The 9,230-nt window shown below is 40.3% G+C and overlaps 1 pseudogene; it reads left to right on the forward strand.

Moving 5' to 3' along the window:
* Nucleotides 1-3,721: 3,721 nt before the first annotated feature.
* On the forward strand, nucleotides 3,722-4,269 carry LOC103581152 (annotated as a pseudogene).
* The last annotated feature ends 4,961 nt before the right edge of the window (nucleotides 4,270-9,230 follow it).

The raw sequence follows: 9,230 nt of genomic DNA on the forward strand, positions 1-9,230 counted from the left end.
TCGGCAGGCCCAGCTGTGCAAGCATCTGTTTTTTTGAAGCAGAATTAGGGGTCCTAGGACTGGCTGGTGGCTCATTTGTGAGAGCATGGTGCTGTTAACACCGAGATCAAGGGTTCAGATCTCTGCACTGGTCAGCTGCCAAAAAAAAAAAAAAAAAAGGAAGAATTAGGGGTCCTGTGTCTAGGCATTAGCTTCATGGATATTGAGTGGCAGAGTGTAGGACACTGACTGTGCAATAAGGTCGTGATTATGACAGTGGTTCTGCAGCTGGCAACTTCCCAGTTACTGAAGAGGCTGCAGTTTCCTTAGTGGCCAGGTCTGGGAGGTGGCTTTGAAATTATTCATGAAGCTCAACCAAGAACCTATTTTTCAGCCCTCCCAATAACTGTTAGCTATACAATACTCTAGTAAGTCCCTTCTCATTAAAAATAGTAGGTTCTTTTATCTGTAACTGAACCCAGACCAGCAGAAAATCCCTGTTCTACATTTTTAAAAACAAGTAGTTGTACTGAATTACAAATCTTAAGACATAACATTCTAATCCCCTGCTTTAATAATGTTAAAAAAAAAGTCCTTGATCCACAATCAAGCTATAATTTAATACTAAGGGGCTCCCAAATTCAAATTTTTGAAATTAGCTAATTTGGGGGAAGAATTGCTTAAGGAGCAGTTGCATACAGTGTGTTACATACATGATATTAAATAGCATCAGGTCGCACTTCCAGCTGTCTATTTTTGGTGGGCATGAGTAGTGCTCACGAACAATTGATAATCCTTCCCTTTGCTGAACACATAGAAGAGTCAGTCAGTTGACAATTCTCCCTGTTTGCCTGCCCTACCTTGATCTCACGGAGGCTGCATGCTCCAGTTGTGCAGTCACAAGACAGTGGGGCCTCCATCAGTCCCTCCATAGTCCCTGAGAAACTATGTGGCAGAGCACCCCTGCAAGCAGACCCCACAAGACAAGGGTTATTTACTATTAGAAGAAAGCCTATCCTGCCTAATCCACAGCCTAGAGATCCTCCATACATGCACAAGGAGACATGTGGAGAGACACTCATTAAAGCACTGTTTGTCAGAGTGGAAAAAGCTGAAATGACCTTACTGGTTATAAATGGGAAAATGGACAAACTATGGTTTTATCATCCAGCGTAATAACTTCGGATAGCATACATTATACGAAGTTATACGACAAGCAGACCCCACAAGACAAGGGTTATTTACTATTAGAAGAAAGCCTATCCTGCCTAATCCACAGCCTAGAGATCCTCCATACATGCACAAGGAGACATGTGGAGAGACACTCATTAAAGCACTGTTTGTCAGAGTGGAAAAAGCTGAAATGACCTTACTGGTTATAAATGGGAAAATGGACAAACTATGGTTTTATCATGTAATGGAACACTATAGTACAGTGAAAATGAGGACCTAGATCTCCATGCACTAACACAGGTTAATCTGAAGGACAATGTTGAATTAAAAAAGCAAATCTCAAAAGGATGTGTACAGAATTATACCATTTATGTAATCTTAAACACTATATGATAGTGTTTTGCATGTTTCTAAACATGTTTTCAGCACAAGATAAATTGAAAAGTCAGTAATGAAAATGCCTTTACTATCCAGCCTCTAAGTATCTAACCTTACTTGGCACTAGCTTTAAAGTAAGTGAGAAGATCCTCTATAAGCATTAGTATTACAATAGAGACCATGTATCTCAAATTACGAAGATGAATCAACAATTTCATGAGATAATAATAATCTTGTACATTCATAAAGCATTTTATAGTTTCCAAAGCTCGTTCATGGACATCAGCTCATCTTGATCTCCCACCACCTTGGGAGGAAGCAAAGAATGTATCATCATCTGCATTTAACAGATGGGGAAACTGGGACCTAGTTTTACCCTATCAGTTAAGTGAGTTCTCCAAGATCACATAACTTTAAGTATCAGGTCAAGAGCTAAAAGCAAACGTTTATAAGTGGTAAATGTTTGATAAAGCTGACATATTCTAAAGCCCATACTGCTGACAGCAATTTACTGGACCAGAAAAGTAAAGCCCCATAATCTTTGGAGGAGGTAAGCTCTGGTAGGTTAGAAAGGAAATACCATGTGATTCTGTTTTCTGAGCCATGACCATTTTTAGGTTAAATAATGAGCTCTTACATTTCTAGAGATTGAAACCTATATTTTATATAAATATTTACTTATATTAAACCCAAACTATCAAATTAAAAGAACACAATTTGAAAAACATAATACTATTAAAGATATGTCATTTATTTTACATCAGTACATTATTCTATTCTGCCATGTCTTTCTGAACAAAGGTTTTTAATTCTCAAATAATGGTCACTAGCATTCATTTAATTCTCCCTCATAACTCTGCAAGAACTCAAGCAACAGAAGCTACTGTGTTGTACTTTGGCAAGTGAGGGTGCTGGGTAGAAATGTTAAATGACTACCACTCTGCAAAACAGTTTGGCAGTTTCTTATAATATTAAACATACACTTATCATATGGTCTAGTAATATGCATGACTAAGTATCTACTCAAGTGTAGTAGGCTGAAAAATGGCCCTAGAAAAGATATACACATCCTAATCCCTGCAACCAGTGAATATTAAAGTATATGGCAGAAAAGGGTCTTTGCAGATGTGGTTAAGAATCTTGAGATGGGAAGATTATCCTGGATTATCCTAGTGGGCCCTAAGCATAATCACAAGTGTACTTATAAGAGGAAAGCAGAGGGAGATTTGATTACAAAACAAGAGAAAGAAATGGAACAAGAAGAGAGAAGCTGGAGAGATGCAAGAAAGGGGTCACAAAGCCAAGGAAGGCAACTGGCCTCCGGAAGCTGGAAGAGGCGAGGAAGACATTCTCCCCCAGAGTCTCTGGAAGAAGTGAGACCCTGCTAGTATGAAGATCTGGGACCAGCAATACTAATTTTGGACTTTTGGTTCCTGAAACAGTGGGAGAATAAATTTCTGTTGTTTTAAGCCACCTAGTTTGTAATAATCTGTTATAATAGTAATAGGAAATTTATATGCCAAGTGAATTGAAAATTTATGTTCACACAAAAAAAACTGTAACAAAGGTTTATAACAACTCTATTTATATAATCACCAATGTCCCACCAATCAACAATCCAAACATCCTTTAACAGATGAATGAATAAACAAACTGTTACATTCATACAATGAAATACTACTCAGTAGCGAAAAGGAACAAATCTATTGTTACATGTAACATTCAAATGGATCTCAAAGGCATTATCCTCAGTGGAAGAAGCCAGTTTCAAAAGGTTACATACTGGATGTTTCCATTTATATAACATTCTCAAAAAGACAAAACTACAATGATGAGAACCTATAGTCCAGGAGGCAGGGGTGGGGGAGAATGTGACTGCAAAGGGATAAACAAGGTTACTGGGATTATGGAAATATTTTGTATCCTGTGGTGGTGGTGGTTATAGAAATCTGTAAATGTGTTAAAATGCATAAAACTACACATCAAAAAAGTCAAATTTTCTGTTTACCAATTTAAAAATTAATCTTTTCAGAAAAAAATTAAGTTAAATTAGGAAAATTTACAAAAAGAAAGAAAAAGAAAGAAAAAAAAAAAAAAAGACATTAAGGTCAGGCTCAAAGGACTTTCCTAAATGGAGATCCGAACCCTTGACCTTGGGGTTAACAACATCTAGTTCATTTCTGGTTTCAAGGCAAGCAAGCACCAGAAGCCTTCACAAGGGAGACAAACTATGTTCACTGAGAAACAACTGCAAGATTTGAACCTCATGTTCAATAAGAACCCACATCCAGACTGCAACCTTCAGAAAGAAATGGCCTCAAAAATGAACATATATACAACAGTACTGCAGGTTTGTCAAGAACCACAGAGCAAAACTCAAGAAAGCAAAATGCATGCCAGTTCAACAACAACAGGAAGTTCAATCACAGCAATTACTTGAACACAGAGTCAAGACCAGTCCCTCCAGAGAAATATGGACACACCACCCAGATCTCCTAATGGTGCCTATCCCAAAGCCCTAGTTTATACAGATCATCTGGCACCCTCACTCCAACTCAGTTTATGCCCCAATTTTAAGGTCCCCGCAGACCACTCTGGCCACTACACTGTCCATTTTGGCTGCTGCCAAGACCCTAACATATACTGCCTCTGTCCCATTTTGGAATCCCAAGTTTGTTCTCCAAGCTTCAATCTGATTCTTTTGGCTCTTCATCTGCACGAAGTAGAGAGAGAAGCTAGACACGAAAGGTCACATATTTATTTTGGAATCCCAAGTTTGTTCTCCAAGCTTCAATCTGATTCTTTTGGCTCTTCATCTGCATGAAGTAGAGAGAGAAGCTAGACACGAAAGGTCACATATTTTAATAATTTGAAATGATTCCCATGCAAGAGAATATATTTCAGCAATAAGGAACGAACTAGAGATATACGTGGGCTGGCCTATTAGCTCACTTGGGAGAGCATGGTCAAGGGTTCAGATTCATACTGGCCAGCCACCAAAAAAAAAAAAAAAGGAAAAGAAATATAAGCAACAACATGGATTTCAAAAAAGGCATTAAATTCTCGAAACTTTGAATCTAGGAACAAGAAAGAAAAATTTGCCCTGGCCAGAAGATCTATGAGAAGGGCTTGGGGATATGCTGCAGTGAGAACTCCTTATCAAAGAAAAGTTTCAGACTCTATTAGAAATCAAGAACCATTCCACATTCATGACTCGATTATCAAGCATCTTAACTCAGGACCTAACAATGGGCTTTTTAATCAATTTCTGCTACAGTTCTCTCTTGATCCTCCACTGTAATGGGCATGAGGGGCAACAACAACAAAAGAAATGAAACCAGGCTCGGTTTATTCTACACCTTCTCTTACTAAATCAGAGCTGTCACAGTAATAAGGGAGAACGAAGTAACTGTGAGCCAGGAGAATTCTCCAAAGATATTTGGGTCAGTCCACTTTCACTTCATAATCAAATACAAACTGTGGAGTCAAAAAGAGCTGTGGAGTCAAAATGCTCCCATATGGAAAGAGTGTCAAAGAAATTTACCCACTCTCTTCACCCTGTGGCTAGTGAAGATGCTGTTGAAAATTAATGTGGCTACATGACTAAGAAGGGAGAAGACTGAAAGCAAGGGCCTGGGAAACCAATCTCCAAATAACCAGCACAGAGCACACAACTTTCTTAAATTCCTTTAAATTGACAGATTCCCAGAAAGTCATGAGGCAAATTATCCATCACTACAACATAAAGAGAAAATGCAAATACTCTGATGAACTGTGAATTTGTTAGGCTTTTGTCCATAGACAAACCCTTCTGACCAGGGACGATTAAAAGTTTGCTTTCCTTTGTAATTCTAGGTTGCGCTGATGGCCACACGCACATACAAACCCCAGAACTTACTTCCAGCAAATCAACCGCAGTGTGTTACAGACGAAACTGCTTCACCAACCTGTCTTCCATACAGGTTCATAAATAAAACCTAAGGAGATGCTCAGAAAAGAGCCGGAAAAATGAAATGTGCTAAACAAGGAACAGTAGATTTAAGGATTAGATAACTTTGTCCTGCAGAAGTAATAAATTACTTGAGAGAAAGAAGAGTGGCATCTGGTCAGAGGATGCTGTCTCTGACAGCAGGAATGGCAGGAAGCCCCAGACAACAAGGAAATCCTCAGGGAAAATCATCAGAATTGCTGATTGTATGCAGCAGAGATGGAAAGGTTTCTACAGCTCACATCCTCCAATCATCCTATAGGAAGTCCTTAAAAAAAAAAAGTGTTTACATTTACAGTCCAATACAAGGTTCTCTCTAGAATTTTCTTGAAGAGCTGCATTTCAGTGTCACATGTGTTCAGCTATAACCTGCGGGTTTTATAGATAATCCTTCGTTACCAATAATGCACAACCTAGTTTCAAGTAAACTGATTGCCACAGTGTTATTACTACTAGAATTTACTTTTTTTTTTTTTTGATTTTTTTTTTTTTTTTTTTGACCTTTTTGAGACCGGCCGCACCGCACTCAGCCAGTGAGCACTGTGAGAGCACCGGTCATCCCTGTATAGGATCCAAACCCGCAGCAGGAGCGCTGCCGCGCTCCCAGCGCCGCACTCTCCCGAATGCGCCACGGGCTTGGCCCTAGAATTTACTTCTTAATCTTCTGTGGTGTAGTCCTTTTTGGCTACAGGATTATAGCCAGTAGGCTACAGGATTATAAACAGTAACAGCAATAATACTTACTATTTGTTAGGGGCTAACCGAGTTCCAGGCCCTGTTAGACATTTTTATGCATTATCTCATTTAATTCTCACATCAATAGTATAATCAAGGTAAGCACTATGATTCCCATTTTGCAAATTAAGAGCCAGACACTCAGAGGCTAAAAAGACTTGCTGTCTTCCCAGTATCTAACTGAACATGCAGCATAGAAAATGTGCTCAACTAATATCTACCTACTAGGTGAATGCTGGTGTCTGTGGTCACACAGCTAGTAAGTGGTCAGATAGGAACTGAATTAAGATAAAACCATGATTTTAAAGTCAACCCCTGTTCTCCCTATTTGGCAAGGAGATAGAAAAAGCAGCATGAAATTGTCAAGGGACAACTGAACTCCTATATATTCTAGGGTCTGTACTTTTTGTTTATGTTCTGAGTCTGTAAGAACAAAGCCCATAGCTGGGAAGGTTTGGTTTAAGACACACTGTCACACTGTCAAGCCTTACTTTGAACTTCAGTTTGCTGGGAGTATATTCTACTCTTTTAAAAATAGAATTTTACCCACAATCAAGTGAGCAGGAATCTAATAATCAGACAATTCTGGAGTTCTATGAAATAAAAATTGTCAAACTCCAACACTGATAAACATTTTTCCACACGCATTTCTAAGAACAAGAGCTGAGGTCTCTTATCAAAGAACTCAGGCTGGGCCAGCCCCGTGGCGCACTCCCGAGTGCGGCGCTGGGAGCACAGCGACGCTCCCACCGCAGGTTTGGATCCTATATAGGACTGGCTGGTGTGCTCAATGGCTGAGCGCGGTGCGGGCGACACCAAGCCAAAGGTTGCGATCCCCTTACCGGTCACGAAAAAGACACACACACACACAAAAAAGAACTCAGGCTAAAATCTAGAGGAAAGAACTTTAGAATGAGAAACCTAAATGTGAAAGTCATTTTCCCCTCATTCCAGGAGTTTCCATTTCTTATCATAGACCAGGATCTGTAGGCAGAAGGGAATTTTTTTTTTCTGGATTTCATAGTTTCCACCAACCTATCTTTAAGCTTGCTAATTCTTTATTCTCCAGTTCAAATAGATCATTAAATCCCTCTAGTAAATTTTTCACTTCAGTGTTTGTACTTCTCAATTCCAGAATTTTATACACTATTAAATAACTTCTCTTTATATTTTCAATATGATGTCATATTGTCATCATTACTTTCCTTACTTCTTTAGTCATTATTATTTTCTTCAGTTCTTTGAGCATATTTATTAAGGCTACTTTGAAGCTTTGTTAAATCTGACATGAGGAAATGATGTTGGCAAGATGGCCAACTAGAAGCACCTAGAGCTCTTCCTTTTCACATGCACACACCAAAAGTAATTATAACAAATAAACAACTACATTACAATCACAATAACTAAAGGAGAGCACCAGAGAACAGCAAAGAAGTAGCAGAAGTCCTGCAGAGCACAGAAACCCAGGAGTGCCACGCAGAGCAGTGAAGGAAACACCTCGCCTCTGCCATCCTATCCCTCTGTTCTGGATCAGGAAGGACTTCTCTCTGCAGGGAAAAGGTAAGTGAGAGAACCCCAGCAGCCCCCATGCCGTCATGCACTCCTTCAGTCTTTGCTACCTGAGGCTAGTGTGGTCCTCACAGGCTCTGAACCCAGCGGAAGGAGCTTCCCAGGGTCCACATGCTGAGCTACCTCTAGAGAAGAAGCTGTTGCTGTGGCCTGTCCCCTCCACTTCCTATGGCTTGTTCTGCTACTGCTCTGCACCACTGAGGAAATGGAGCCACTGCTAGTGTGTGTCCTGCTCTGGCTGGAGGGAGGGTAGCCATTGTGTTCTTTTATCCTTGGAGCTCAGCCACCACGGGCATCATGCCCACCAAGTAATGAGCCATCCCTGAGCATAGCTGCTACTACATCCTACCCCGTAGGGTCAAGCTACTGCATAGCTACTCCAAACCCCTGCACCCTAGTTGCTGGTGTACCTCTCCATTAGGGCCGAGCTGAAACAATGACCCACCCATGGGAATTCAGAGCTGCTGGACAGGTGCACTCACCAGCACCACAACTGAGGCAGTGTCCTCAAGAAACCAGAAACCTCAAGACTCCTACACACAAGATCAGTGCCCCCCACAGTACCACAGCCTCAGGTCCCAGGGATCAGTGGCAGCTGGGGCCTCTCGGGGGTGGAGACTCGCCTAGGACATGAGGCTTTCTTCAGTTATTTTATGAGAATAAGGACAGAGAGGAAGGAGGCCCCTAGTGGTGAAGTGGGGGCTTATCTCTATTCTACCACTAGAGGGCAGCAGCGTGCCCAAGGCCCTCCAGACTGAGCTTTGCTATTATTGTTCGTTTGATTTTTTTTTTCTCTTGTGCAGAAAACTGCAAATCAAAGCAGCAGGGTGCTCTATTAGGCAGGCCAGGAGACAACCACCTACACACTAGACAATTAAAAGGTTCCACAGAAGGGATAATACCCTTCTCACCTCCCTACCTTCACTCCTTGCCCACTATGTCTCAGCTAAAAGCAGACAGGTGAAAACCATTCAACCCCAAAACTTCAAACAAAAATTTGGTAATTATGTTATTAGCCACCTCAATATGACTTTAATTTTCTCTTTTAAAAATAGCAAAGAAATAAGGGAGAAAAAAAAGTTTTATCCTTTTATGTCTAGAGCGAATTCTCGTTTATAAAAACAAACTATTATCCAAAGTATTGGCCACCCCAAGTGCAAAAATCATTCATCCTTTGGTGTGACAAACTACACAAACAGGAAGAGTTACGATAGGAACTTCAACATAAAAGCTGGTGAAGGAGGCAGAAAAAAAAATTAATAAAAGTTATCAGTACTAAAATCTGTTTTAAAGATAAGTTTTTGTTACAGTTTAAAGGACTCATATTTGCATGCAGCAAGCACGCTGTTTCTAAAAATAACCTCACCATGTTTTCCAGGGGAGCACAGAAACACACCTCCTCCCAGTT

Source organism: Galeopterus variegatus, unplaced genomic scaffold, assembly GCF_000696425.1.
Source record: "Galeopterus variegatus unplaced genomic scaffold, G_variegatus-3.0.2 Scaffold12454, whole genome shotgun sequence".
Taxonomy (NCBI): domain Eukaryota; kingdom Metazoa; phylum Chordata; class Mammalia; order Dermoptera; family Cynocephalidae; genus Galeopterus; species Galeopterus variegatus.